This window comes from Camelus bactrianus, chromosome 16, assembly GCF_048773025.1.
Source record: "Camelus bactrianus isolate YW-2024 breed Bactrian camel chromosome 16, ASM4877302v1, whole genome shotgun sequence".
Lineage (NCBI taxonomy): Eukaryota > Metazoa > Chordata > Mammalia > Artiodactyla > Camelidae > Camelus > Camelus bactrianus.
Window position 1 is genome coordinate 15,389,438 of NC_133554.1, and position 24,173 is coordinate 15,413,610.

General features: G+C 41.3%; 1 protein-coding gene and 5 non-coding genes across 11 annotated transcripts in view; all 6 read left to right on the forward strand.

Moving 5' to 3' along the window:
- TEX14 (testis expressed 14, intercellular bridge forming factor) overlaps window positions 1-24,173 on the forward strand; it is a 126,153-nt gene that overhangs the window by 25,682 nt on the left and 76,298 nt on the right. The window lies entirely within an intron of this gene.
- On the forward strand, window positions 2,013-2,228 carry LOC123615671 (small nucleolar RNA U3). The gene has a single exon (XR_006723355.2). It is a non-coding gene; the product is annotated as a small nucleolar RNA U3 (small nucleolar RNA).
- LOC141573679 (small nucleolar RNA U3) lies at window positions 6,654-6,869 on the forward strand. The gene has a single exon (XR_012499718.1). It is a non-coding gene; the product is annotated as a small nucleolar RNA U3 (small nucleolar RNA).
- On the forward strand, window positions 11,302-11,517 carry LOC141573680 (small nucleolar RNA U3). The gene has a single exon (XR_012499719.1). It is a non-coding gene; the product is annotated as a small nucleolar RNA U3 (small nucleolar RNA).
- On the forward strand, window positions 15,957-16,172 carry LOC141573681 (small nucleolar RNA U3). The gene has a single exon (XR_012499720.1). It is a non-coding gene; the product is annotated as a small nucleolar RNA U3 (small nucleolar RNA).
- Window positions 20,604-20,819, forward strand: LOC141573682 (small nucleolar RNA U3). Its single transcript, XR_012499721.1, has one exon. It is a non-coding gene; the product is annotated as a small nucleolar RNA U3 (small nucleolar RNA).

A 24,173-nucleotide genomic window follows, 5' to 3' on the forward strand; every position in this document is an offset into this window, starting at 1 on the left:
TTATTGAAAGTCAGTTTCGGTAGGGTGAGTTTGAGACACCTGTGATTCAGCTAAATGAAGTGTCAAAGAGAAGCTGGATATATGAGGCAGCAGCTCAGAGGAGGTCTGAGTGCACATCCATGTTTTGAAATCAAGGATGATCAAGAGAAGAGGGCCAAGAACACTGCTGGCAGGGACGTCACTCTCTTACAAAGAGGCTGCCTTTGTTGGGGCAGGAGTGGAGAAAAAAGGAGGGGAAAACCAAGTGATTTCCAACAGTTAACGTCAGTTTCTGGAGTGAGGGAAAGAACAAACATTCATTGATTCATCATTTATTCAGTTAGTCTGCATTTACTCGGTGGGCAAGGGGCTGGAAATACAATGTAAATATGATTTCATTTCTGTTTTTAGAGCCTCACAGTTGAGTAGGGGGAGATAATGTGCTTAGACCACAGAGAGCTATGTAGAAGCACATTCAAGGATAATTAGGGACACAAAGCACATAGTGGTCACTGTGAGCTGGGAAGGTCAGAGAAGGCATCCAGAAGAGATGACATGAACTGAGTCTTTGAATGTGCTGGAGTGATAATCAGACCCATATGCAGTTGGAGAATCTGCTCCTAGGAGGCGAAAGGATGGCATGGATGGTGAGGGGTCCCCAGAAAGGTTGGAGGAAGACAGAATGGAAAAGTCTTAGATTCAGAAGGGCTCAGATCAGAGACGAGGGCCCTTGGGTGAAAGGGAGTGGAAATCACCTTCTAGCTTCAAGACATAAGCAACTGCTCTGACACCAAGGAGATGTGTCCCAGACCTGGCCAGATTGCCCCAACACTGTCCCTTTCTCTGAAGGAATTGAATTCAGAGCGTTTGGCTATCTCCAAGGAGGTTGTATTCGAAGTGGTTAGATGAGATGACCCTGATGGTCACGTTGGTCACCTTAACTACAATGCAGTAAAAAACAAACAAACAAAAAATGTGTTTGGTTCAGAAAACCATGTGGACGTCCACGTGGCGCTGTGCTTTCTGGCAGGCTGGAAGACGTGGGGGCAGAAGCACTTTAACCACAGGAAGTGACTAAAAAGTCATACACCATCATATATAAAGCGTGTTCTTTAGGAGAAGCTGGGACTAACTTTTGCCACAAGCGAAGGCTTCCTCTTGAGATTTGGAAGCCAGGCAGATCAGTCATTCAAGACTGAACCTTGAAGGATAGTGTATTTAGTGCTTTCTTAGAGAAAGGACTTTGATTGGAGCCTCGACCTCTGGAGACAGGCAGTTTAGCTTCCAGAAAGAACCCGGACTTGATTTAGTGCCAGAGGTACCTAGGTACCTACCCTGTGTGGTGCCCTCAGCTGTGTGACAGATACTGTAGCCAGCATCCGTAAGAATGGGGGCACAGTCACCCCCTTCTCCTTCAGGTGTTTAGAGGATGAAGGGAGACAGCGGGTTAAGATGCCTATCACGGAGAAGGCACTCACAGACCACCATGGTTACGTCTGTCGTTACGCGAGATCAGAAGTGTACACCAGTTCTTTGTCTGTCTGTCTGTCTGTCTGTCTGTCTGTCTGTCTGTCTGTCTTTTCTCCTTCTCCCCCCACGTCTCTCCTTCAGGCCAAGGCAACGTGGTCTCTCCAAGTAGGCATATTCCTGTAGCAGGCGAGAGGCAGTCCACACGGACGAGTGTGGGGAACAGCGTTTCCGTAGCCTGCGGAGGGGCGAGGCGACCCCACCTGGACCCAGGTGGCGCCGGGCGCGGTGGGCGGGGTAATAGGAGTCTTGTGTAGGAGTCCGATGCGCGCGGCGTGTGATTGGCTGCTAGGAAGCCATATGTTAATGAGGCCTGTTGCTGCTTTTGAAGTCTTTCTGGAAGATTTACGGGCGAAAGTGGTGCTTGAACTCTGGCATTTCACCGAATACTTATAAGATACAAAGTAAAAAATGTTCCCGGGACGACGAGTGACGTGACAGAATGTCGCCATCAGTGTAAAGTGCGCGGCTGCCACGGAGCCGTCAGAGGCTTCGCGGTCAAGGTCAAGACTATACTTTCAGGGATCATTTCTATAGTTTGTTACTAGAGAAGTTTCTCTGAACGTGTAGAGCACCCGAAACCACGAGGAGGAGGTGCAGCGTTCTCTCCTGAGCGTGAAGCTGGTTGTTGGTGTCGCTTGTGTGATCGCCACTTGCCGTTGATGATCGTTCTTCTCTTCCTTTTGGGGAGAGTAAGAGGGGGAGAACGCCGTCTGAGTGGTCTCGTTTATAATCTTGTTTCAACGAAACAGTAGGAGCTCTTGATTTAGTATATCAAAGTTATTTTTTTTTTCTACGTGCTTTGTGGTCAATGTTTTTTCAGTTTTTTTTTTTAGTCAATTGTTGGGTCTCCTACGTTAATCCTAGAACTTCGCTGGGTTTAACTCATATCGTTTAATTATTTTGTATTGCTGTGGGATATTTACTTCACTGTGGGGTTTTTTTTTTTTTTTTTTTTCTTTTTTAGTGCTTTTGGTTATGAATGTTTTACTTTCCAAGAGAGCTTTTCTTTTTCTTTTAAATTGAGTTTTATGATTGACACACTATCAGGTGTAGGCGTAATTATTCCATCCTTTTGTACGTATTGCAAAATGATCACAGTAAGTCTGGTGTAACCGTCACCCTATATAGTTATACAATTTTTTTTCTTATAACTACAGCTTTTAAGATTTATTACCAACTTTCAAATATGCAACACAGTGTTACTAGCTATAGTCTCCATGCTGTACATTACATCCCAATGACTTTTTTTTTATAACTGAAGTTTGTACTTTTTGACTTTCTTCACCCATCTTTCCCCCATCTCCACCCTCGCTCACACCTCTAGTGAACATGGGGGTGTATGTATCTTTTCAAGTTAGTATTTTTCATTTCTTTGGATAAATACCTAGACGTAGAATTACTGAAGCATTTGGTAGTTCAGCACCAATTTACGTTTACACCAGCAATGCACAAGGGTTCCCTTTTCTCCACATCGCCAAATGTCTTTTTGATAATAGCCATTCTAACAGATATGAGGTGATGTGATATCTTTGTGGTTTTGATTTGCATTTCCCTGATGATTAGTGATTTAGCATCTTTTCATGTGCCTGTTTGGCCATCTGTGTCCATTCTTTAGAAAAAAAAAAAGTCTAATCAGATCCTTTGGCCATCTTTTTATTGGATTTTTCGGGTTGTTTTGTTTTGAGTAAAGGTAGATTTATTTAGAGAGATACATACTGCATAGAGTGTAAGGCAAGAGAAAGGCCATGAGGTGTGGGGAGGCCACGAGGTGTGAGGTTGCATGCTCAGGTTAGAGTAACCGTAGGTACACACTCCATAGACAGAGTGTGGGCCGTCTCCGAAGAGGAGAGAGCTAGAGAGGCGGCCTGGGTTTTGTTTTGTTTTGTTTTTTTGCTGTTCTGGTATATGAGTTCTTGATATATTGGATACTAATCCCTCATCAGATACATAATTTGCAAGTATTTTTTCCTATTCAGTCGGTTGCCTTTTCATTTCTTAATGGTTTCTTTTGCTCTGCAGAAGCTTTTTAGTGTGATGTAGTCCCACTTGATTATTTTTGCATTTTTGTTGCCTACGCTTTTCGTGTCAAATCCAAAAAAAATCATCACCAAGACCAGTTTCTAGGAGCTTACCATCTATGTGTTCTAGGAGTTTTATGATTTTAGGCCTTTCATTCAAGTTTTTAATCCACTTTGAGTTAATTTTTGTGTATGGTGTAAGATACTGGTCCAGTTTCATTCTTTGGCAAAGTCCAATCTTCCCAGTATCATTTATAGAAGAGACTTTACTTTCCCCATTGTATATTGTTGACTCCATTGTCTTAAATTAATTGACCAAAAATTCATGGGCTTATTTCTGGGCTCTCTGTTGTACTCCATTGATCTACATGTCTGTTTTCATGCCAGTACCATACTGTTTTTATTACTATAGCTTTGAAATATAGTTTGAAGTCAGGGAATGTTGTGCCTGCAGCTTTCTTTTCTTTCTCAAGATTGCTTTGACTCTGTGATCTTTTGTGGTTCCAGTAAAATTTTAGAATTTTGTTCTATTTCTGTGAAAAATGCCATTGGAATTTTGATGGATACTCCATTGAATCTTATATTGCTTTGGGTAGTATGGACATTTTGACAATAATAGTTGTTCCAATCTACGAGCACAGAATATCTTTCCATTTATTTCTGTCTTCTGCAGTTTCTTTAATCAGTGCCATAGTTTTCAGTATACAGGTGTTTCACCTCCTTGGTTAACATTTTCCTAGGTTTTTTTTTTTTTTTTTTTTTTTTTTAATTTCTGATGCAATTGTAAGTGGGATTATTTTCTTAATTTCTCTTTAGTTCGTGATTAGTGTATAGAAATGCAACAGATTGCTGTATATTGATACTGTATCCTGTAACTGTACTGAATTCATTTATTAGTTCTAACAGTTTTTTGGTGGAGTCTTTAGGATTTTCTGTATATAGTATCTTGTCATCTGGAAACAATGACAGTCTTACTTCTTCCTTTTCAATTTGGATGCCTTTTATTTCTTTTTCTTGCCTAACTGCTCTGGCTAGGACTTCCATTACTATATTGGATAAAAGTGGCAAAAGTGAGCATCCCTGTCTTGTTCCTAAGTATTTGCTCTTATCAGTTATACTTTTTCAGGGCATTCTATTCTTGAATTTTAGATTTTTTTTTTTTCCTGAGGTTGCTATACTTTTTGATATTTCCTTCTAGTTTCCCTCCTCCCTCCCACCCCTCTCCCTATTTGCTTATTTGCTCGCTCTCACTGAGGGCTTTCCTGAAGTTTAGGTTGATCCTGGCCTATGTTTTAAAGTAACCCACTAAAAGGGTGGTTGAAAGAAGCTGATTGAAAGTTTTGTGGGTATGAGTGGAGCTTTTCCTTTTTTGGGCTTTACTTTTTAATGTCCGGGTAGGGAAGATAACTCCTAAATATCGTAAGTAGGTGGGGTCTTTTTATTCTCCACAGGATAAGGGGCTAGAGATAACAAAGATAAATATGATCTGGTTCCAGCTTTTAAAAACTTCACAGTTGAGTAGGGGGAGATAATGTGCTTAGACCACAGAGAGCTATGTAGAAGCACATTCAAGGATAATTAGGGACACAAAGCACATAGTGGTCACTGTGAGCTGGGAAGGTCAGAGAAGGCATCCAGAAGAGATGACATGAACTGAGTCTTTGAATGTGCTGGAGTGATAATCAGACCCATATGCAGTTGGAGAATCTGCTCCTAGGAGGCGAAAGGATGGCATGGATGGTGAGGGGTCCCCAGAAAGGTTGGAGGAAGACAGAATGGAAAAGTCTTAGATTCAGAAGGGCTCAGATCAGAGACGAGGGCCCTTGGGTGAAAGGGAGTGGAAATCACCTTCTAGCTTCAAGACATAAGCAACTGCTCTGACACCAAGGAGATGTGTCCCAGACCTGGCCAGATTGCCCCAACACTGTCCCTTTCTCTGAAGGAATTGAATTCAGAGCGTTTGGCTATCTCCAAGGAGGTTGTATTCGAAGTGGTTAGATGAGATGACCCTGATGGTCACGTTGGTCACCTTAACTACAATGCAGTAAAAAACAAACAAACAAAAAATGTGTTTGGTTCAGAAAACCATGTGGACGTCCACGTGGCGCTGTGCTTTCTGGCAGGCTGGAAGACGTGGGGGCAGAAGCACTTTAACCACAGGAAGTGACTAAAAAGTCATACACCATCATATATAAAGCGTGTTCTTTAGGAGAAGCTGGGACTAACTTTTGCCACAAGCGAAGGCTTCCTCTTGAGATTTGGAAGCCAGGCAGATCAGTCATTCAAGACTGAACCTTGAAGGATAGTGTATTTAGTGCTTTCTTAGAGAAAGGACTTTGATTGGAGCCTCGACCTCTGGAGACAGGCAGTTTAGCTTCCAGAAAGAACCCGGACTTGATTTAGTGCCAGAGGTACCTAGGTACCTACCCTGTGTGGTGCCCTCAGCTGTGTGACAGATACTGTAGCCAGCATCCGTAAGAATGGGGGCACAGTCACCCCCTTCTCCTTCAGGTGTTTAGAGGATGAAGGGAGACAGCGGGTTAAGATGCCTATCACGGAGAAGGCACTCACAGACCACCATGGTTACGTCTGTCGTTACGCGAGATCAGAAGTGTACACCAGTTCTTTGTCTGTCTGTCTGTCTGTCTGTCTGTCTGTCTGTCTGTCTGTCTTTTCTCCTTCTCCCCCCACGTCTCTCCTTCAGGCCAAGGCAACGTGGTCTCTCCAAGTAGGCATATTCCTGTAGCAGGCGAGAGGCAGTCCACACGGACGAGTGTGGGGAACAGCGTTTCCGTAGCCTGCGGAGGGGCGAGGCGACCCCACCTGGACCCAGGTGGCGCCGGGCGCGGTGGGCGGGGTAATAGGAGTCTTGTGTAGGAGTCCGATGCGCGCGGCGTGTGATTGGCTGCTAGGAAGCCATATGTTAATGAGGCCTGTTGCTGCTTTTGAAGTCTTTCTGGAAGATTTACGGGCGAAAGTGGTGCTTGAACTCTGGCATTTCACCGAATACTTATAAGATACAAAGTAAAAAATGTTCCCGGGACGACGAGTGACGTGACAGAATGTCGCCATCAGTGTAAAGTGCGCGGCTGCCACGGAGCCGTCAGAGGCTTCGCGGTCAAGGTCAAGACTATACTTTCAGGGATCATTTCTATAGTTTGTTACTAGAGAAGTTTCTCTGAACGTGTAGAGCACCCGAAACCACGAGGAGGAGGTGCAGCGTTCTCTCCTGAGCGTGAAGCTGGTTGTTGGTGTCGCTTGTGTGATCGCCACTTGCCGTTGATGATCGTTCTTCTCTTCCTTTTGGGGAGAGTAAGAGGGGGAGAACGCCGTCTGAGTGGTCTCGTTTATAATCTTGTTTCAACGAAACAGTAGGAGCTCTTGATTTAGTATATCAAAGTTATTTTTTTTTTCTACGTGCTTTGTGGTCAATGTTTTTTCAGGTTTTTTTTTTTAGTCAATTGTTGGGTCTCCTACGTTAATCCTAGAACTTCGCTGGGTTTAACTCATATCGTTTAATTATTTTGTATTGCTGTGGGATATTTACTTCACTGTGGGGTTTTTTTTTTTTTTTTTTTTTCTTTTTTAGTGCTTTTGGTTATGAATGTTTTACTTTCCAAGAGAGCTTTTCTTTTTCTTTTAAATTGAGTTTTATGATTGACACACTATCAGGTGTAGGCGTAATTATTCCATCCTTTTGTACGTATTGCAAAATGATCACAGTAAGTCTGGTGTAACCGTCACCCTATATAGTTATACAATTTTTTTTCTTATAACTACAGCTTTTAAGATTTATTACCAACTTTCAAATATGCAACACAGTGTTACTAGCTATAGTCTCCATGCTGTACATTACATCCCAATGACTTTTTTTTTATAACTGAAGTTTGTACTTTTTGACTTTCTTCACCCATCTTTCCCCCATCTCCACCCTCGCTCACACCTCTAGTGAACATGGGGGTGTATGTATCTTTTCAAGTTAGTATTTTTCATTTCTTTGGATAAATACCTAGACGTAGAATTACTGAAGCATTTGGTAGTTCAGCACCAATTTACGTTTACACCAGCAATGCACAAGGGTTCCCTTTTCTCCACATCGCCAAATGTCTTTTTGATAATAGCCATTCTAACAGATATGAGGTGATGTGATATCTTTGTGGTTTTGATTTGCATTTCCCTGATGATTAGTGATTTAGCATCTTTTCATGTGCCTGTTTGGCCATCTGTGTCCATTCTTTAGAAAAAAAAAAAAGTCTAATCAGATCCTTTGGCCATCTTTTTATTGGATTTTTCGGGTTGTTTTGTTTTGAGTAAAGGTAGATTTATTTAGAGAGATACATACTGCATAGAGTGTAAGGCAAGAGAAAGGCCATGAGGTGTGGGGAGGCCACGAGGTGTGAGGTTGCATGCTCAGGTTAGAGTAACCGTAGGTACACACTCCATAGACAGAGTGTGGGCCGTCTCCGAAGAGGAGAGAGCTAGAGAGGCGGCCTGGGTTTTGTTTTGTTTTGTTTTTTTGCTGTTCTGGTATATGAGTTCTTGATATATTGGATACTAATCCCTCATCAGATACATAATTTGCAAGTATTTTTTCCTATTCAGTCGGTTGCCTTTTCATTTCTTAATGGTTTCTTTTGCTCTGCAGAAGCTTTTTAGTGTGATGTAGTCCCACTTGATTATTTTTGCATTTTTGTTGCCTACGCTTTTCGTGTCAAATCCAAAAAAAATCATCACCAAGACCAGTTTCTAGGAGCTTACCATCTATGTGTTCTAGGAGTTTTATGATTTTAGGCCTTTCATTCAAGTTTTTAATCCACTTTGAGTTAATTTTTGTGTATGGTGTAAGATACTGGTCCAGTTTCATTCTTTGGCAAAGTCCAATCTTCCCAGTATCATTTATAGAAGAGACTTTACTTTCCCCATTGTATATTGTTGACTCCATTGTCTTAAATTAATTGACCAAAAATTCATGGGCTTATTTCTGGGCTCTCTGTTGTACTCCATTGATCTACATGTCTGTTTTCATGCCAGTACCATACTGTTTTTATTACTATAGCTTTGAAATATAGTTTGAAGTCAGGGAATGTTGTGCCTGCAGCTTTCTTTTCTTTCTCAAGATTGCTTTGACTCTGTGATCTTTTGTGGTTCCAGTAAAATTTTAGAATTTTGTTCTATTTCTGTGAAAAATGCCATTGGAATTTTGATGGATACTCCATTGAATCTTATATTGCTTTGGGTAGTATGGACATTTTGACAATAATAGTTGTTCCAATCTACGAGCACAGAATATCTTTCCATTTATTTCTGTCTTCTGCAGTTTCTTTAATCAGTGCCATAGTTTTCAGTATACAGGTGTTTCACCTCCTTGGTTAACATTTTCCTAGGTTTTTTTTTTTTTTTTTTTTTTTTTTTTTTAATTTCTGATGCAATTGTAAGTGGGATTATTTTCTTAATTTCTCTTTAGTTCGTGATTAGTGTATAGAAATGCAACAGATTGCTGTATATTGATACTGTATCCTGTAACTGTACTGAATTCATTTATTAGTTCTAACAGTTTTTTGGTGGAGTCTTTAGGATTTTCTGTATATAGTATCTTGTCATCTGGAAACAATGACAGTCTTACTTCTTCCTTTTCAATTTGGATGCCTTTTATTTCTTTTTCTTGCCTAACTGCTCTGGCTAGGACTTCCATTACTATATTGGATAAAAGTGGCAAAAGTGAGCATCCCTGTCTTGTTCCTAAGTATTTGCTCTTATCAGTTATACTTTTTCAGGGCATTCTATTCTTGAATTTTAGATTTTTTTTTTTTCCTGAGGTTGCTATACTTTTTGATATTTCCTTCTAGTTTCCCTCCTCCCTCCCACCCCTCTCCCTATTTGCTTATTTGCTCGCTCTCACTGAGGGCTTTCCTGAAGTTTAGGTTGATCCTGGCCTATGTTTTAAAGTAACCCACTAAAAGGGTGGTTGAAAGAAGCTGATTGAAAGTTTTGTGGGTATGAGTGGAGCTTTTCCTTTTTTGGGCTTTACTTTTTAATGTCCGGGTAGGGAAGATAACTCCTAAATATCGTAAGTAGGTGGGGTCTTTTTATTCTCCACAGGATAAGGGGCTAGAGATAACAAAGATAAATATGATCTGGTTCCAGCTTTTAAAAACTTCACAGTTGAGTAGGGGGAGATAATGTGCTTAGACCACAGAGAGCTATGTAGAAGCACATTCAAGGATAATTAGGGACACAAAGCACATAGTGGTCACTGTGAGCTGGGAAGGTCAGAGAAGGCATCCAGAAGAGATGACATGAACTGAGTCTTTGAATGTGCTGGAGTGATAATCAGACCCATATGCAGTTGGAGAATCTGCTCCTAGGAGGCGAAAGGATGGCATGGATGGTGAGGGGTCCCCAGAAAGGTTGGAGGAAGACAGAATGGAAAAGTCTTAGATTCAGAAGGGCTCAGATCAGAGACGAGGGCCCTTGGGTGAAAGGGAGTGGAAATCACCTTCTAGCTTCAAGACATAAGCAACTGCTCTGACACCAAGGAGATGTGTCCCAGACCTGGCCAGATTGCCCCAACACTGTCCCTTTCTCTGAAGGAATTGAATTCAGAGCGTTTGGCTATCTCCAAGGAGGTTGTATTCGAAGTGGTTAGATGAGATGACCCTGATGGTCACGTTGGTCACCTTAACTACAATGCAGTAAAAAACAAACAAACAAAAAATGTGTTTGGTTCAGAAAACCATGTGGACGTCCACGTGGCGCTGTGCTTTCTGGCAGGCTGGAAGACGTGGGGGCAGAAGCACTTTAACCACAGGAAGTGACTAAAAAGTCATACACCATCATATATAAAGCGTGTTCTTTAGGAGAAGCTGGGACTAACTTTTGCCACAAGCGAAGGCTTCCTCTTGAGATTTGGAAGCCAGGCAGATCAGTCATTCAAGACTGAACCTTGAAGGATAGTGTATTTAGTGCTTTCTTAGAGAAAGGACTTTGATTGGAGCCTCGACCTCTGGAGACAGGCAGTTTAGCTTCCAGAAAGAACCCGGACTTGATTTAGTGCCAGAGGTACCTAGGTACCTACCCTGTGTGGTGCCCTCAGCTGTGTGACAGATACTGTAGCCAGCATCCGTAAGAATGGGGGCACAGTCACCCCCTTCTCCTTCAGGTGTTTAGAGGATGAAGGGAGACAGCGGGTTAAGATGCCTATCACGGAGAAGGCACTCACAGACCACCATGGTTACGTCTGTCGTTACGCGAGATCAGAAGTGTACACCAGTTCTTTGTCTGTCTGTCTGTCTGTCTGTCTGTCTGTCTGTCTGTCTGTCTTTTCTCCTTCTCCCCCCACGTCTCTCCTTCAGGCCAAGGCAACGTGGTCTCTCCAAGTAGGCATATTCCTGTAGCAGGCGAGAGGCAGTCCACACGGACGAGTGTGGGGAACAGCGTTTCCGTAGCCTGCGGAGGGGCGAGGCGACCCCACCTGGACCCAGGTGGCGCCGGGCGCGGTGGGCGGGGTAATAGGAGTCTTGTGTAGGAGTCCGATGCGCGCGGCGTGTGATTGGCTGCTAGGAAGCCATATGTTAATGAGGCCTGTTGCTGCTTTTGAAGTCTTTCTGGAAGATTTACGGGCGAAAGTGGTGCTTGAACTCTGGCATTTCACCGAATACTTATAAGATACAAAGTAAAAAATGTTCCCGGGACGACGAGTGACGTGACAGAATGTCGCCATCAGTGTAAAGTGCGCGGCTGCCACGGAGCCGTCAGAGGCTTCGCGGTCAAGGTCAAGACTATACTTTCAGGGATCATTTCTATAGTTTGTTACTAGAGAAGTTTCTCTGAACGTGTAGAGCACCCGAAACCACGAGGAGGAGGTGCAGCGTTCTCTCCTGAGCGTGAAGCTGGTTGTTGGTGTCGCTTGTGTGATCGCCACTTGCCGTTGATGATCGTTCTTCTCTTCCTTTTGGGGAGAGTAAGAGGGGGAGAACGCCGTCTGAGTGGTCTCGTTTATAATCTTGTTTCAACGAAACAGTAGGAGCTCTTGATTTAGTATATCAAAGTTATTTTTTTTTTCTACGTGCTTTGTGGTCAATGTTTTTTCAGTTTTTTTTTTTAGTCAATTGTTGGGTCTCCTACGTTAATCCTAGAACTTCGCTGGGTTTAACTCATATCGTTTAATTATTTTGTATTGCTGTGGGATATTTACTTCACTGTGGGGTTTTTTTTTTTTTTTTTTTTTCTTTTTTAGTGCTTTTGGTTATGAATGTTTTACTTTCCAAGAGAGCTTTTCTTTTTCTTTTAAATTGAGTTTTATGATTGACACACTATCAGGTGTAGGCGTAATTATTCCATCCTTTTGTACGTATTGCAAAATGATCACAGTAAGTCTGGTGTAACCGTCACCCTATATAGTTATACAATTTTTTTTCTTATAACTACAGCTTTTAAGATTTATTACCAACTTTCAAATATGCAACACAGTGTTACTAGCTATAGTCTCCATGCTGTACATTACATCCCAATGACTTTTTTTTTATAACTGAAGTTTGTACTTTTTGACTTTCTTCACCCATCTTTCCCCCATCTCCACCCTCGCTCACACCTCTAGTGAACATGGGGGTGTATGTATCTTTTCAAGTTAGTATTTTTCATTTCTTTGGATAAATACCTAGACGTAGAATTACTGAAGCATTTGGTAGTTCAGCACCAATTTACGTTTACACCAGCAATGCACAAGGGTTCCCTTTTCTCCACATCGCCAAATGTCTTTTTGATAATAGCCATTCTAACAGATATGAGGTGATGTGATATCTTTGTGGTTTTGATTTGCATTTCCCTGATGATTAGTGATTTAGCATCTTTTCATGTGCCTGTTTGGCCATCTGTGTCCATTCTTTAGAAAAAAAAAAAAGTCTAATCAGATCCTTTGGCCATCTTTTTATTGGATTTTTCGGGTTGTTTTGTTTTGAGTAAAGGTAGATTTATTTAGAGAGATACATACTGCATAGAGTGTAAGGCAAGAGAAAGGCCATGAGGTGTGGGGAGGCCACGAGGTGTGAGGTTGCATGCTCAGGTTAGAGTAACCGTAGGTACACACTCCATAGACAGAGTGTGGGCCGTCTCCGAAGAGGAGAGAGCTAGAGAGGCGGCCTGGGTTTTGTTTTGTTTTGTTTTTTTGCTGTTCTGGTATATGAGTTCTTGATATATTGGATACTAATCCCTCATCAGATACATAATTTGCAAGTATTTTTTCCTATTCAGTCGGTTGCCTTTTCATTTCTTAATGGTTTCTTTTGCTCTGCAGAAGCTTTTTAGTGTGATGTAGTCCCACTTGATTATTTTTGCATTTTTGTTGCCTACGCTTTTCGTGTCAAATCCAAAAAAAATCATCACCAAGACCAGTTTCTAGGAGCTTACCATCTATGTGTTCTAGGAGTTTTATGATTTTAGGCCTTTCATTCAAGTTTTTAATCCACTTTGAGTTAATTTTTGTGTATGGTGTAAGATACTGGTCCAGTTTCATTCTTTGGCAAAGTCCAATCTTCCCAGTATCATTTATAGAAGAGACTTTACTTTCCCCATTGTATATTGTTGACTCCATTGTCTTAAATTAATTGACCAAAAATTCATGGGCTTATTTCTGGGCTCTCTGTTGTACTCCATTGATCTACATGTCTGTTTTCATGCCAGTACCATACTGTTTTTATTACTATAGCTTTGAAATATAGTTTGAAGTCAGGGAATGTTGTGCCTGCAGCTTTCTTTTCTTTCTCAAGATTGCTTTGACTCTGTGATCTTTTGTGGTTCCAGTAAAATTTTAGAATTTTGTTCTATTTCTGTGAAAAATGCCATTGGAATTTTGATGGATACTCCATTGAATCTTATATTGCTTTGGGTAGTATGGACATTTTGACAATAATAGTTGTTCCAATCTACGAGCACAGAATATCTTTCCATTTATTTCTGTCTTCTGCAGTTTCTTTAATCAGTGCCATAGTTTTCAGTATACAGGTGTTTCACCTCCTTGGTTAACATTTTCCTAGGTTTTTTTTTTTTTTTTTTTTTTTTTTTTTTAATTTCTGATGCAATTGTAAGTGGGATTATTTTCTTAATTTCTCTTTAGTTCGTGATTAGTGTATAGAAATGCAACAGATTGCTGTATATTGATACTGTATCCTGTAACTGTACTGAATTCATTTATTAGTTCTAACAGTTTTTTGGTGGAGTCTTTAGGATTTTCTGTATATAGTATCTTGTCATCTGGAAACAATGACAGTCTTACTTCTTCCTTTTCAATTTGGATGCCTTTTATTTCTTTTTCTTGCCTAACTGCTCTGGCTAGGACTTCCATTACTATATTGGATAAAAGTGGCAAAAGTGAGCATCCCTGTCTTGTTCCTAAGTATTTGCTCTTATCAGTTATACTTTTTCAGGGCATTCTATTCTTGAATTTTAGATTTTTTTTTTTTCCTGAGGTTGCTATACTTTTTGATATTTCCTTCTAGTTTCCCTCCTCCCTCCCACCCCTCTCCCTATTTGCTTATTTGCTCGCTCTCACTGAGGGCTTTCCTGAAGTTTAGGTTGATCCTGGCCTATGTTTTAAAGTAACCCACTAAAAGGGTGGTTGAAAGAAGCTGATTGAAAGTTTTGTGGGTATGAGTGGAGCTTTTCCTTTTTTGGGCTTTACTTTTTAATGTCCGGGTAGGGAAGATAACTCCTAAATATCGTAAGTAGGTGGGGTCTTTTTATTCTCCACAGGATAAGGGGCTAGAGATAACAAAGATAAATATGATCTGGTTCCAGCTTTTAAAAACTTCACAGTTGAGTAGGGGGAGATAATGTGCTTAGACCACAGAGAGCTATGTAGAAGCACATTCAAGGATAATTAGGGACACAAAGCACATAGTGGTCACTGTGAGCTGGGAAGGTCAGAGAAGGCATCCAGAAGAGATGACATGAACTGAGTCTTTGAATGTGCTGGAGTGATAATCAGACCCATATGCAGTTGGAGAATCTGCTCCTAGGAGGCGAAAGGATGGCATGGATGGTGAGGGGTCCCCAGAAAGGTTGGAGGAAGACAGAATGGAAAAGTCTTAGATTCAGAAGGGCTCAGATCAGAGACGAGGGCCCTTGGGTGAAAGGGAGTGGAAATCACCTTCTAGCTTCAAGACATAAGCAACTGCTCTGACACCAAGGAGATGTGTCCCAGACCTGGCCAGATTGCCCCAACACTGTCCCTTTCTCTGAAGGAATTGAATTCAGAGCGTTTGGCTATCTCCAAGGAGGTTGTATTCGAAGTGGTTAGATGAGATGACCCTGATGGTCACGTTGGTCACCTTAACTACAATGCAGTAAAAAACAAACAAACAAAAAATGTGTTTGGTTCAGAAAACCATGTGGACGTCCACGTGGCGCTGTGCTTTCTGGCAGGCTGGAAGACGTGGGGGCAGAAGCACTTTAACCACAGGAAGTGACTAAAAAGTCATACACCATCATATATAAAGCGTGTTCTTTAGGAGAAGCTGGGACTAACTTTTGCCACAAGCGAAGGCTTCCTCTTGAGATTTGGAAGCCAGGCAGATCAGTCATTCAAGACTGAACCTTGAAGGATAGTGTATTTAGTGCTTTCTTAGAGAAAGGACTTTGATTGGAGCCTCGACCTCTGGAGACAGGCAGTTTAGCTTCCAGAAAGAACCCGGACTTGATTTAGTGCCAGAGGTACCTAGGTACCTACCCTGTGTGGTGCCCTCAGCTGTGTGACAGATACTGTAGCCAGCATCCGTAAGAATGGGGGCACAGTCACCCCCTTCTCCTTCAGGTGTTTAGAGGATGAAGGGAGACAGCGGGTTAAGATGCCTATCACGGAGAAGGCACTCACAGACCACCATGGTTACGTCTGTCGTTACGCGAGATCAGAAGTGTACACCAGTTCTTTGTCTGTCTGTCTGTCTGTCTGTCTGTCTGTCTGTCTGTCTGTCTGTCTGTCTTTTCTCCTTCTCCCCCCACGTCTCTCCTTCAGGCCAAGGCAACGTGGTCTCTCCAAGTAGGCATATTCCTGTAGCAGGCGAGAGGCAGTCCACACGGACGAGTGTGGGGAACAGCGTTTCCGTAGCCTGCGGAGGGGCGAGGCGACCCCACCTGGACCCAGGTGGCGCCGGGCGCGGTGGGCGGGGTAATAGGAGTCTTGTGTAGGAGTCCGATGCGCGCGGCGTGTGATTGGCTGCTAGGAAGCCATATGTTAATGAGGCCTGTTGCTGCTTTTGAAGTCTTTCTGGAAGATTTACGGGCGAAAGTGGTGCTTGAACTCTGGCATTTCACCGAATACTTATAAGATACAAAGTAAAAAATGTTCCCGGGACGACGAGTGACGTGACAGAATGTCGCCATCAGTGTAAAGTGCGCGGCTGCCACGGAGCCGTCAGAGGCTTCGCGGTCAAGGTCAAGACTATACTTTCAGGGATCATTTCTATAGTTTGTTACTAGAGAAGTTTCTCTGAACGTGTAGAGCACCCGAAACCACGAGGAGGAGGTGCAGCGTTCTCTCCTGAGCGTGAAGCTGGTTGTTGGTGTCGCTTGTGTGATCGCCACTTGCCGTTGATGATCGTTCTTCTCTTCCTTTTGGGGAGAGTAAGAGGGGGAGAACGCCGTCTGAGTGGTCTCGTTTATAATCTTGTTTCAACGAAACAGTAGGAGCTCTTGATTTAGTATATCAAAGTTATTTTTTTTTTCTACGTGCTTTGTGGTCAATGTTTTTTCAGTTTTTTTTTTTAGTCAATTGTTGGGTCTCCTACGTTAATCCTAGAACTTCGCTGGGTTTAACTCATATCGTTTAATTATTTTGTATTGCTGTGGGATATTTACTTCACTGTGGGGTTTTTTTTTTTTTTTTTTTTTCTTTTTTAGTGCTTTTGGTTATGAATGTTTTACTTTCCAAGAGAGCTTTTCTTTTTCTTTTAAATTGAGTTTTATGATTGACACACTATCAGGTGTAGGCGTAATTATTCCATCCTTTTGTACGTATTGCAAAATGATCACAGTAAGTCTGGTGTAACCGTCACCCTATATAGTTATACAATTTTTTTTCTTATAACTACAGCTTTTAAGATTTATTACCAACTTTCAAATATGCAACACAGTGTTACTAGCTATAGTCTCCATGCTGTACATTACATCCCAATGACTTTTTTTTTATAACTGAAGTTTGTACTTTTTGACTTTCTTCACCCATCTTTCCCCCATCTCCACCCTCGCTCACACCTCTAGTGAACATGGGGGTGTATGTATCTTTTCAAGTTAGTATTTTTCATTTCTTTGGATAAATACCTAGACGTAGAATTACTGAAGCATTTGGTAGTTCAGCACCAATTTACGTTTACACCAGCAATGCACAAGGGTTCCCTTTTCTCCACATCGCCAAATGTCTTTTTGATAATAGCCATTCTAACAGATATGAGGTGATGTGATATCTTTGTGGTTTTGATTTGCATTTCCCTGATGATTAGTGATTTAGCATCTTTTCATGTGCCTGTTTGGCCATCTGTGTCCATTCTTTAGAAAAAAAAAAAAGTCTAATCAGATCCTTTGGCCATCTTTTTATTGGATTTTTCGGGTTGTTTTGTTTTGAGTAAAGGTAGATTTATTTAGAGAGATACATACTGCATAGAGTGTAAGGCAAGAGAAAGGCCATGAGGTGTGGGGAGGCCACGAGGTGTGAGGTTGCATGCTCAGGTTAGAGTAACCGTAGGTACACACTCCATAGACAGAGTGTGGGCCGTCTCCGAAGAGGAGAGAGCTAGAGAGGCGGCCTGGGTTTTGTTTTGTTTTGTTTTTTTGCTGTTCTGGTATATGAGTTCTTGATATATTGGATACTAATCCCTCATCAGATACATAATTTGCAAGTATTTTTTCCTATTCAGTCGGTTGCCTTTTCATTTCTTAATGGTTTCTTTTGCTCTGCAGAAGCTTTTTAGTGTGATGTAGTCCCACTTGATTATTTTTGCATTTTTGTTGCCTACGCTTTTCGTGTCAAATCCAAAAAAAATCATCACCAAGACCAGTTTCTAGGAGCTTACCATCTATGTGTTCTAGGAGTTTTATGATTTTAGGCCTTTCATTCAAGTTTTTAATCCACTTTGAGTTAATTTTTGTGTATGGTGTAAGATACTGGTCCAGTTTCATTCTTTGGCAAAGTCCAATCTTCCCAGTATCATTTATAGAAGAGACTTTACTTTCCCCATTGTATATTGTTGACTCCATTGTCTTAAATTAATTGACCAAAAATTCATGGGCTTATTTCTGGGCTCTCTGTTGTACTCCATTGATCTACATGTCTGTTTTCATGCCAGTACCATACTGTTTTTATTACTATAGCTTTGAAATATAGTTTGAAGTCAGGGAATGTTGTGCCTGCAGCTTTCTTTTCTTTCTCAAGATTGCTTTGACTCTGTGATCTTTTGTGGTTCCAGTAAAATTTTAGAATTTTGTTCTATTTCTGTGAAAAATGCCATTGGAATTTTGATGGATACTCCATTGAATCTTATATTGCTTTGGGTAGTATGGACATTTTGACAATAATAGTTGTTCCAATCTACGAGCACAGAATATCTTTCCATTTATTTCTGTCTTCTGCAGTTTCTTTAATCAGTGCCATAGTTTTCAGTATACAGGTGTTTCACCTCCTTGGTTAACATTTTCCTAGGTTTTTTTTTTTTTTTTTTTTTTTTTTTTTTAATTTCTGATGCAATTGTAAGTGGGATTATTTTCTTAATTTCTCTTTAGTTCGTGATTAGTGTATAGAAATGCAACAGATTGCTGTATATTGATACTGTATCCTGTAACTGTACTGAATTCATTTATTAGTTCTAACAGTTTTTTGGTGGAGTCTTTAGGATTTTCTGTATATAGTATCTTGTCATCTGGAAACAATGACAGTCTTACTTCTTCCTTTTCAATTTGGATGCCTTTTATTTCTTTTTCTTGCCTAACTGCTCTGGCTAGGACTTCCATTACTATATTGGATAAAAGTGGCAAAAGTGAGCATCCCTGTCTTGTTCCTAAGTATTTGCTCTTATCAGTTATACTTTTTCAGGGCATTCTATTCTTGAATTTTAGATTTTTTTTTTTTCCTGAGGTTGCTATACTTTTTGATATTTCCTTCTAGTTTCCCTCCTCCCTCCCACCCCTCTCCCTATTTGCTTATTTGCTCGCTCTCACTGAGGGCTTTCCTGAAGTTTAGGTTGATCCTGGCCTATGTTTTAAAGTAACCCACTAAAAGGGTGGTTGAAAGAAGCTGATTGAAAGTTTTGTGGGTATGAGTGGAGCTTTTCCTTTTTTGGGCTTTACTTTTTAATGTCCGGGTAGGGAAGATAACTCCTAAATATCGTAAGTAGGTGGGGTCTTTTTATTCTCCACAGGATAAGGGGCTAGAGATAACAAAGATAAATATGATCTGGTTCCAGCTTTTAAAAACTTCACAGTTGAGTAGGGGGAGATAATGTGCTTAGACCACAGAGAGCTATGTAGAAGCACATTCAAGGATAATTAGGGACACAAAGCACATAGTGGTCACTGTGAGCTGGGAAGGTCAGAGAAGGCATCCAGAAGAGATGACATGAACTGAGTCTTTGAATGTGCTGGAGTGATAATCAGACCCATATGCAGTTGGAGAATCTGCTCCTAGGAGGCGAAAGGATGGCATGGATGGTGAGGGGTCCCCAGAAAGGTTGGAGGAAGACAGAATGGAAAAGTCTTAGATTCAGAAGGGCTCAGATCAGAGACGAGGGCCCTTGGGTGAAAGGGAGTGGAAATCACCTTCTAGCTTCAAGACATAAGCAACTGCTCTGACACCAAGGAGATGTGTCCCAGACCTGGCCAGATTGCCCCAACACTGTCCCTTTCTCTGAAGGAATTGAATTCAGAGCGTTTGGCTATCTCCAAGGAGGTTGTATTCGAAGTGGTTAGATGAGATGACCCTGATGGTCACGTTGGTCACCTTAACTACAATGCAGTAAAAAACAAACAAACAAAAAATGTGTTTGGTTCAGAAAACCATGTGGACGTCCACGTGGCGCTGTGCTTTCTGGCAGGCTGGAAGACGTGGGGGCAGAAGCACTTTAACCACAGGAAGTGACTAAAAAGTCATACACCATCATATATAAAGCGTGTTCTTTAGGAGAAGCTGGGACTAACTTTTGCCACAAGCGAAGGCTTCCTCTTGAGATTTGGAAGCCAGGCAGATCAGTCATTCAAGACTGAACCTTGAAGGATAGTGTATTTAGTGCTTTCTTAGAGAAAGGACTTTGATTGGAGCCTCGACCTCTGGAGACAGGCAGTTTAGCTTCCAGAAAGAACCCGGACTTGATTTAGTGCCAGAGGTACCTAGGTACCTACCCTGTGTGGTGCCCTCAGCTGTGTGACAGATACTGTAGCCAGCATCCGTAAGAATGGGGGCACAGTCACCCCCTTCTCCTTCAGGTGTTTAGAGGATGAAGGGAGACAGCGGGTTAAGATGCCTATCACGGAGAAGGCACTCACAGACCACCATGGTTACGTCTGTCGTTACGCGAGATCAGAAGTGTACACCAGTTCTTTGTCTGTCTGTCTGTCTGTCTGTCTGTCTGTCTGTCTGTCTGTCTTTTCTCCTTCTCCCCCCACGTCTCTCCTTCAGGCCAAGGCAACGTGGTCTCTCCAAGTAGGCATATTCCTGTAGCAGGCGAGAGGCAGTCCACACGGACGAGTGTGGGGAACAGCGTTTCCGTAGCCTGCGGAGGGGCGAGGCGACCCCACCTGGACCCAGGTGGCGCCGGGCGCGGTGGGCGGGGTAATAGGAGTCTTGTGTAGGAGTCCGATGCGCGCGGCGTGTGATTGGCTGCTAGGAAGCCATATGTTAATGAGGCCTGTTGCTGCTTTTGAAGTCTTTCTGGAAGATTTACGGGCGAAAGTGGTGCTTGAACTCTGGCATTTCACCGAATACTTATAAGATACAAAGTAAAAAATGTTCCCGGGACGACGAGTGACGTGACAGAATGTCGCCATCAGTGTAAAGTGCGCGGCTGCCACGGAGCCGTCAGAGGCTTCGCGGTCAAGGTCAAGACTATACTTTCAGGGATCATTTCTATAGTTTGTTACTAGAGAAGTTTCTCTGAACGTGTAGAGCACCCGAAACCACGAGGAGGAGGTGCAGCGTTCTCTCCTGAGCGTGAAGCTGGTTGTTGGTGTCGCTTGTGTGATCGCCACTTGCCGTTGATGATCGTTCTTCTCTTCCTTTTGGGGAGAGTAAGAGGGGGAGAACGCCGTCTGAGTGGTCTCGTTTATAATCTTGTTTCAACGAAACAGTAGGAGCTCTTGATTTAGTATATCAAAGTTATTTTTTTTTTCTACGTGCTTTGTGGTCAATGTTTTTTCAGTTTTTTTTTTTAGTCAATTGTTGGGTCTCCTACGTTAATCCTAGAACTTCGCTGGGTTTAACTCATATCGTTTAATTATTTTGTATTGCTGTGGGATATTTACTTCACTGTGGGGTTTTTTTTTTTTTTTTTTTTTCTTTTTTAGTGCTTTTGGTTATGAATGTTTTACTTTCCAAGAGAGCTTTTCTTTTTCTTTTAAATTGAGTTTTATGATTGACACACTATCAGGTGTAGGCGTAATTATTCCATCCTTTTGTACGTATTGCAAAATGATCACAGTAAGTCTGGTGTAACCGTCACCCTATATAGTTATACAATTTTTTTTCTTATAACTACAGCTTTTAAGATTTATTACCAACTTTCAAATATGCAACACAGTGTTACTAGCTATAGTCTCCATGCTGTACATTACATCCCAATGACTTTTTTTTTATAACTGAAGTTTGTACTTTTTGACTTTCTTCACCCATCTTTCCCCCATCTCCACCCTCGCTCACACCTCTAGTGAACATGGGGGTGTATGTATCTTTTCAAGTTAGTATTTTTCATTTCTTTGGATAAATACCTAGACGTAGAATTACTGAAGCATTTGGTAGTTCAGCACCAATTTACGTTTACACCAGCAATGCACAAGGGTTCCCTTTTCTCCACATCGCCAAATGTCTTTTTGATAATAGCCATTCTAACAGATATGAGGTGATGTGATATCTTTGTGGTTTTGATTTGCATTTCCCTGATGATTAGTGATTTAGCATCTTTTCATGTGCCTGTTTGGCCATCTGTGTCCATTCTTTAGAAAAAAAAAAAAGTCTAATCAGATCCTTTGGCCATCTTTTTATTGGATTTTTCGGGTTGTTTTGTTTTGAGTAAAGGTAGATTTATTTAGAGAGATACATACTGCATAGAGTGTAAGGCAAGAGAAAGGCCATGAGGTGTGGGGAGGCCACGAGGTGTGAGGTTGCATGCTCAGGTTAGAGTAACCGTAGGTACACACTCCATAGACAGAGTGTGGGCCGTCTCCGAAGAGGAGAGAGCTAGAGAGGCGGCCTGGGTTTTGTTTTGTTTTGTTTTTTTGCTGTTCTGGTATATGAGTTCTTGATATATTGGATACTAATCCCTCATCAGATACATAATTTGCAAGTATTTTTTCCTATTCAGTCGGTTGCCTTTTCATTTCTTAATGGTTTCTTTTGCTCTGCAGAAGCTTTTTAGTGTGATGTAGTCCCACTTGATTATTTTTGCATTTTTGTTGCCTACGCTTTTCGTGTCAAATCCAAAAAAAATCATCACCAAGACCAGTTTCTAGGAGCTTACCATCTATGTGTTCTAGGAGTTTTATGATTTTAGGCCTTTCATTCAAGTTTTTAATCCACTTTGAGTTAATTTTTGTGTATGGTGTAAGATACTGGTCCAGTTTCATTCTTTGGCAAAGTCCAATCTTCCCAGTATCATTTATAGAAGAGACTTTACTTTCCCCATTGTATATTGTTGACTCCATTGTCTTAAATTAATTGACCAAAAATTCATGGGCTTATTTCTGGGCTCTCTGTTGTACTCCATTGATCTACATGTCTGTTTTCATGCCAGTACCATACTGTTTTTATTACTATAGCTTTGAAATATAGTTTGAAGTCAGGGAATGTTGTGCCTGCAGCTTTCTTTTCTTTCTCAAGATTGCTTTGACTCTGTGATCTTTTGTGGTTCCAGTAAAATTTTAGAATTTTGTTCTATTTCTGTGAAAAATGCCATTGGAATTTTGATGGATACTCCATTGAATCTTATATTGCTTTGGGTAGTATGGACATTTTGACAATAATAGTTGTTCCAATCTACGAGCACAGAATATCTTTCCATTTATTTCTGTCTTCTGCAGTTTCTTTAATCAGTGCCATAGTTTTCAGTATACAGGTGTTTCACCTCCTTGGTTAACATTTTCCTAGGTTTTTTTTTTTTTTTTTTTTTTTTTTTTTTTAATTTCTGATGCAATTGTAAGTGGGATTATTTTCTTAATTTCTCTTTAGTTCGTGATTAGTGTATAGAAATGCAACAGATTGCTGTATATTGATACTGTATCCTGTAACTGTACTGAATTCATTTATTAGTTCTAACAGTTTTTTGGTGGAGTCTTTAGGATTTTCTGTATATAGTATCTTGTCATCTGGAAACAATGACAGTCTTACTTCTTCCTTTTCAATTTGGATGCCTTTTATTTCTTTTTCTTGCCTAACTGCTCTGGCTAGGACTTCCATTACTATATTGGATAAAAGTGGCAAAAGTGAGCATCCCTGTCTTGTTCCTAAGTATTTGCTCTTATCAGTTATACTTTTTCAGGGCATTCTATTCTTGAATTTTAGATTTTTTTTTTTTCCTGAGGTTGCTATACTTTTTGATATTTCCTTCTAGTTTCCCTCCTCCCTCCCACCCCTCTCCCTATTTGCTTATTTGCTCGCTCTCACTGAGGGCTTTCCTGAAGTTTAGGTTGATCCTGGCCTATGTTTTAAAGTAACCCACTAAAAGGGTGGTTGAAAGAAGCTGATTGAAAGTTTTGTGGGTATGAGTGGAGCTTTTCCTTTTTTGGGCTTTACTTTTTAATGTCCGGGTAGGGAAGATAACTCCTAAATATCGTAAGTAGGTGGGGTCTTTTTATTCTCCACAGGATAAGGGGCTAGAGATAACAAAGATAAATATGATCTGGTTCCAGCTTTTAAAAACTTCACAGTTGAGTAGGGGGAGATAATGTGCTTAGACCACAGAGAGCTATGTAGAAGCACATTCAAGGATAATTAGGGACACAAAGCACATAGTGGTCACTGTGAGCTGGGAAGGTCAGAGAAGGCATCCAGAAGAGATGACATGAACTGAGTCTTTGAATGTGCTGGAGTGATAATCAGACCCATATGCAGTTGGAGAATCTGCTCCTAGGAGGCGAAAGGATGGCATGGATGGTGAGGGGTCCCCAGAAAGGTTGGAGGAAGACAGAATGGAAAAGTCTTAGATTCAGAAGGGCTCAGATCAGAGACGAGGGCCCTTGGGTGAAAGGGAGTGGAAATCACCTTCTAGCTTCAAGACATAAGCAACTGCTCTGACACCAAGGAGATGTGTCCCAGACCTGGCCAGATTGCCCCAACACTGTCCCTTTCTCTGAAGGAATTGAATTCAGAGCGTTTGGCTATCTCCAAGGAGGTTGTATTCGAAGTGGTTAGATGAGATGACCCTGATGGTCACGTTGGTCACCTTAACTACAATGCAGTAA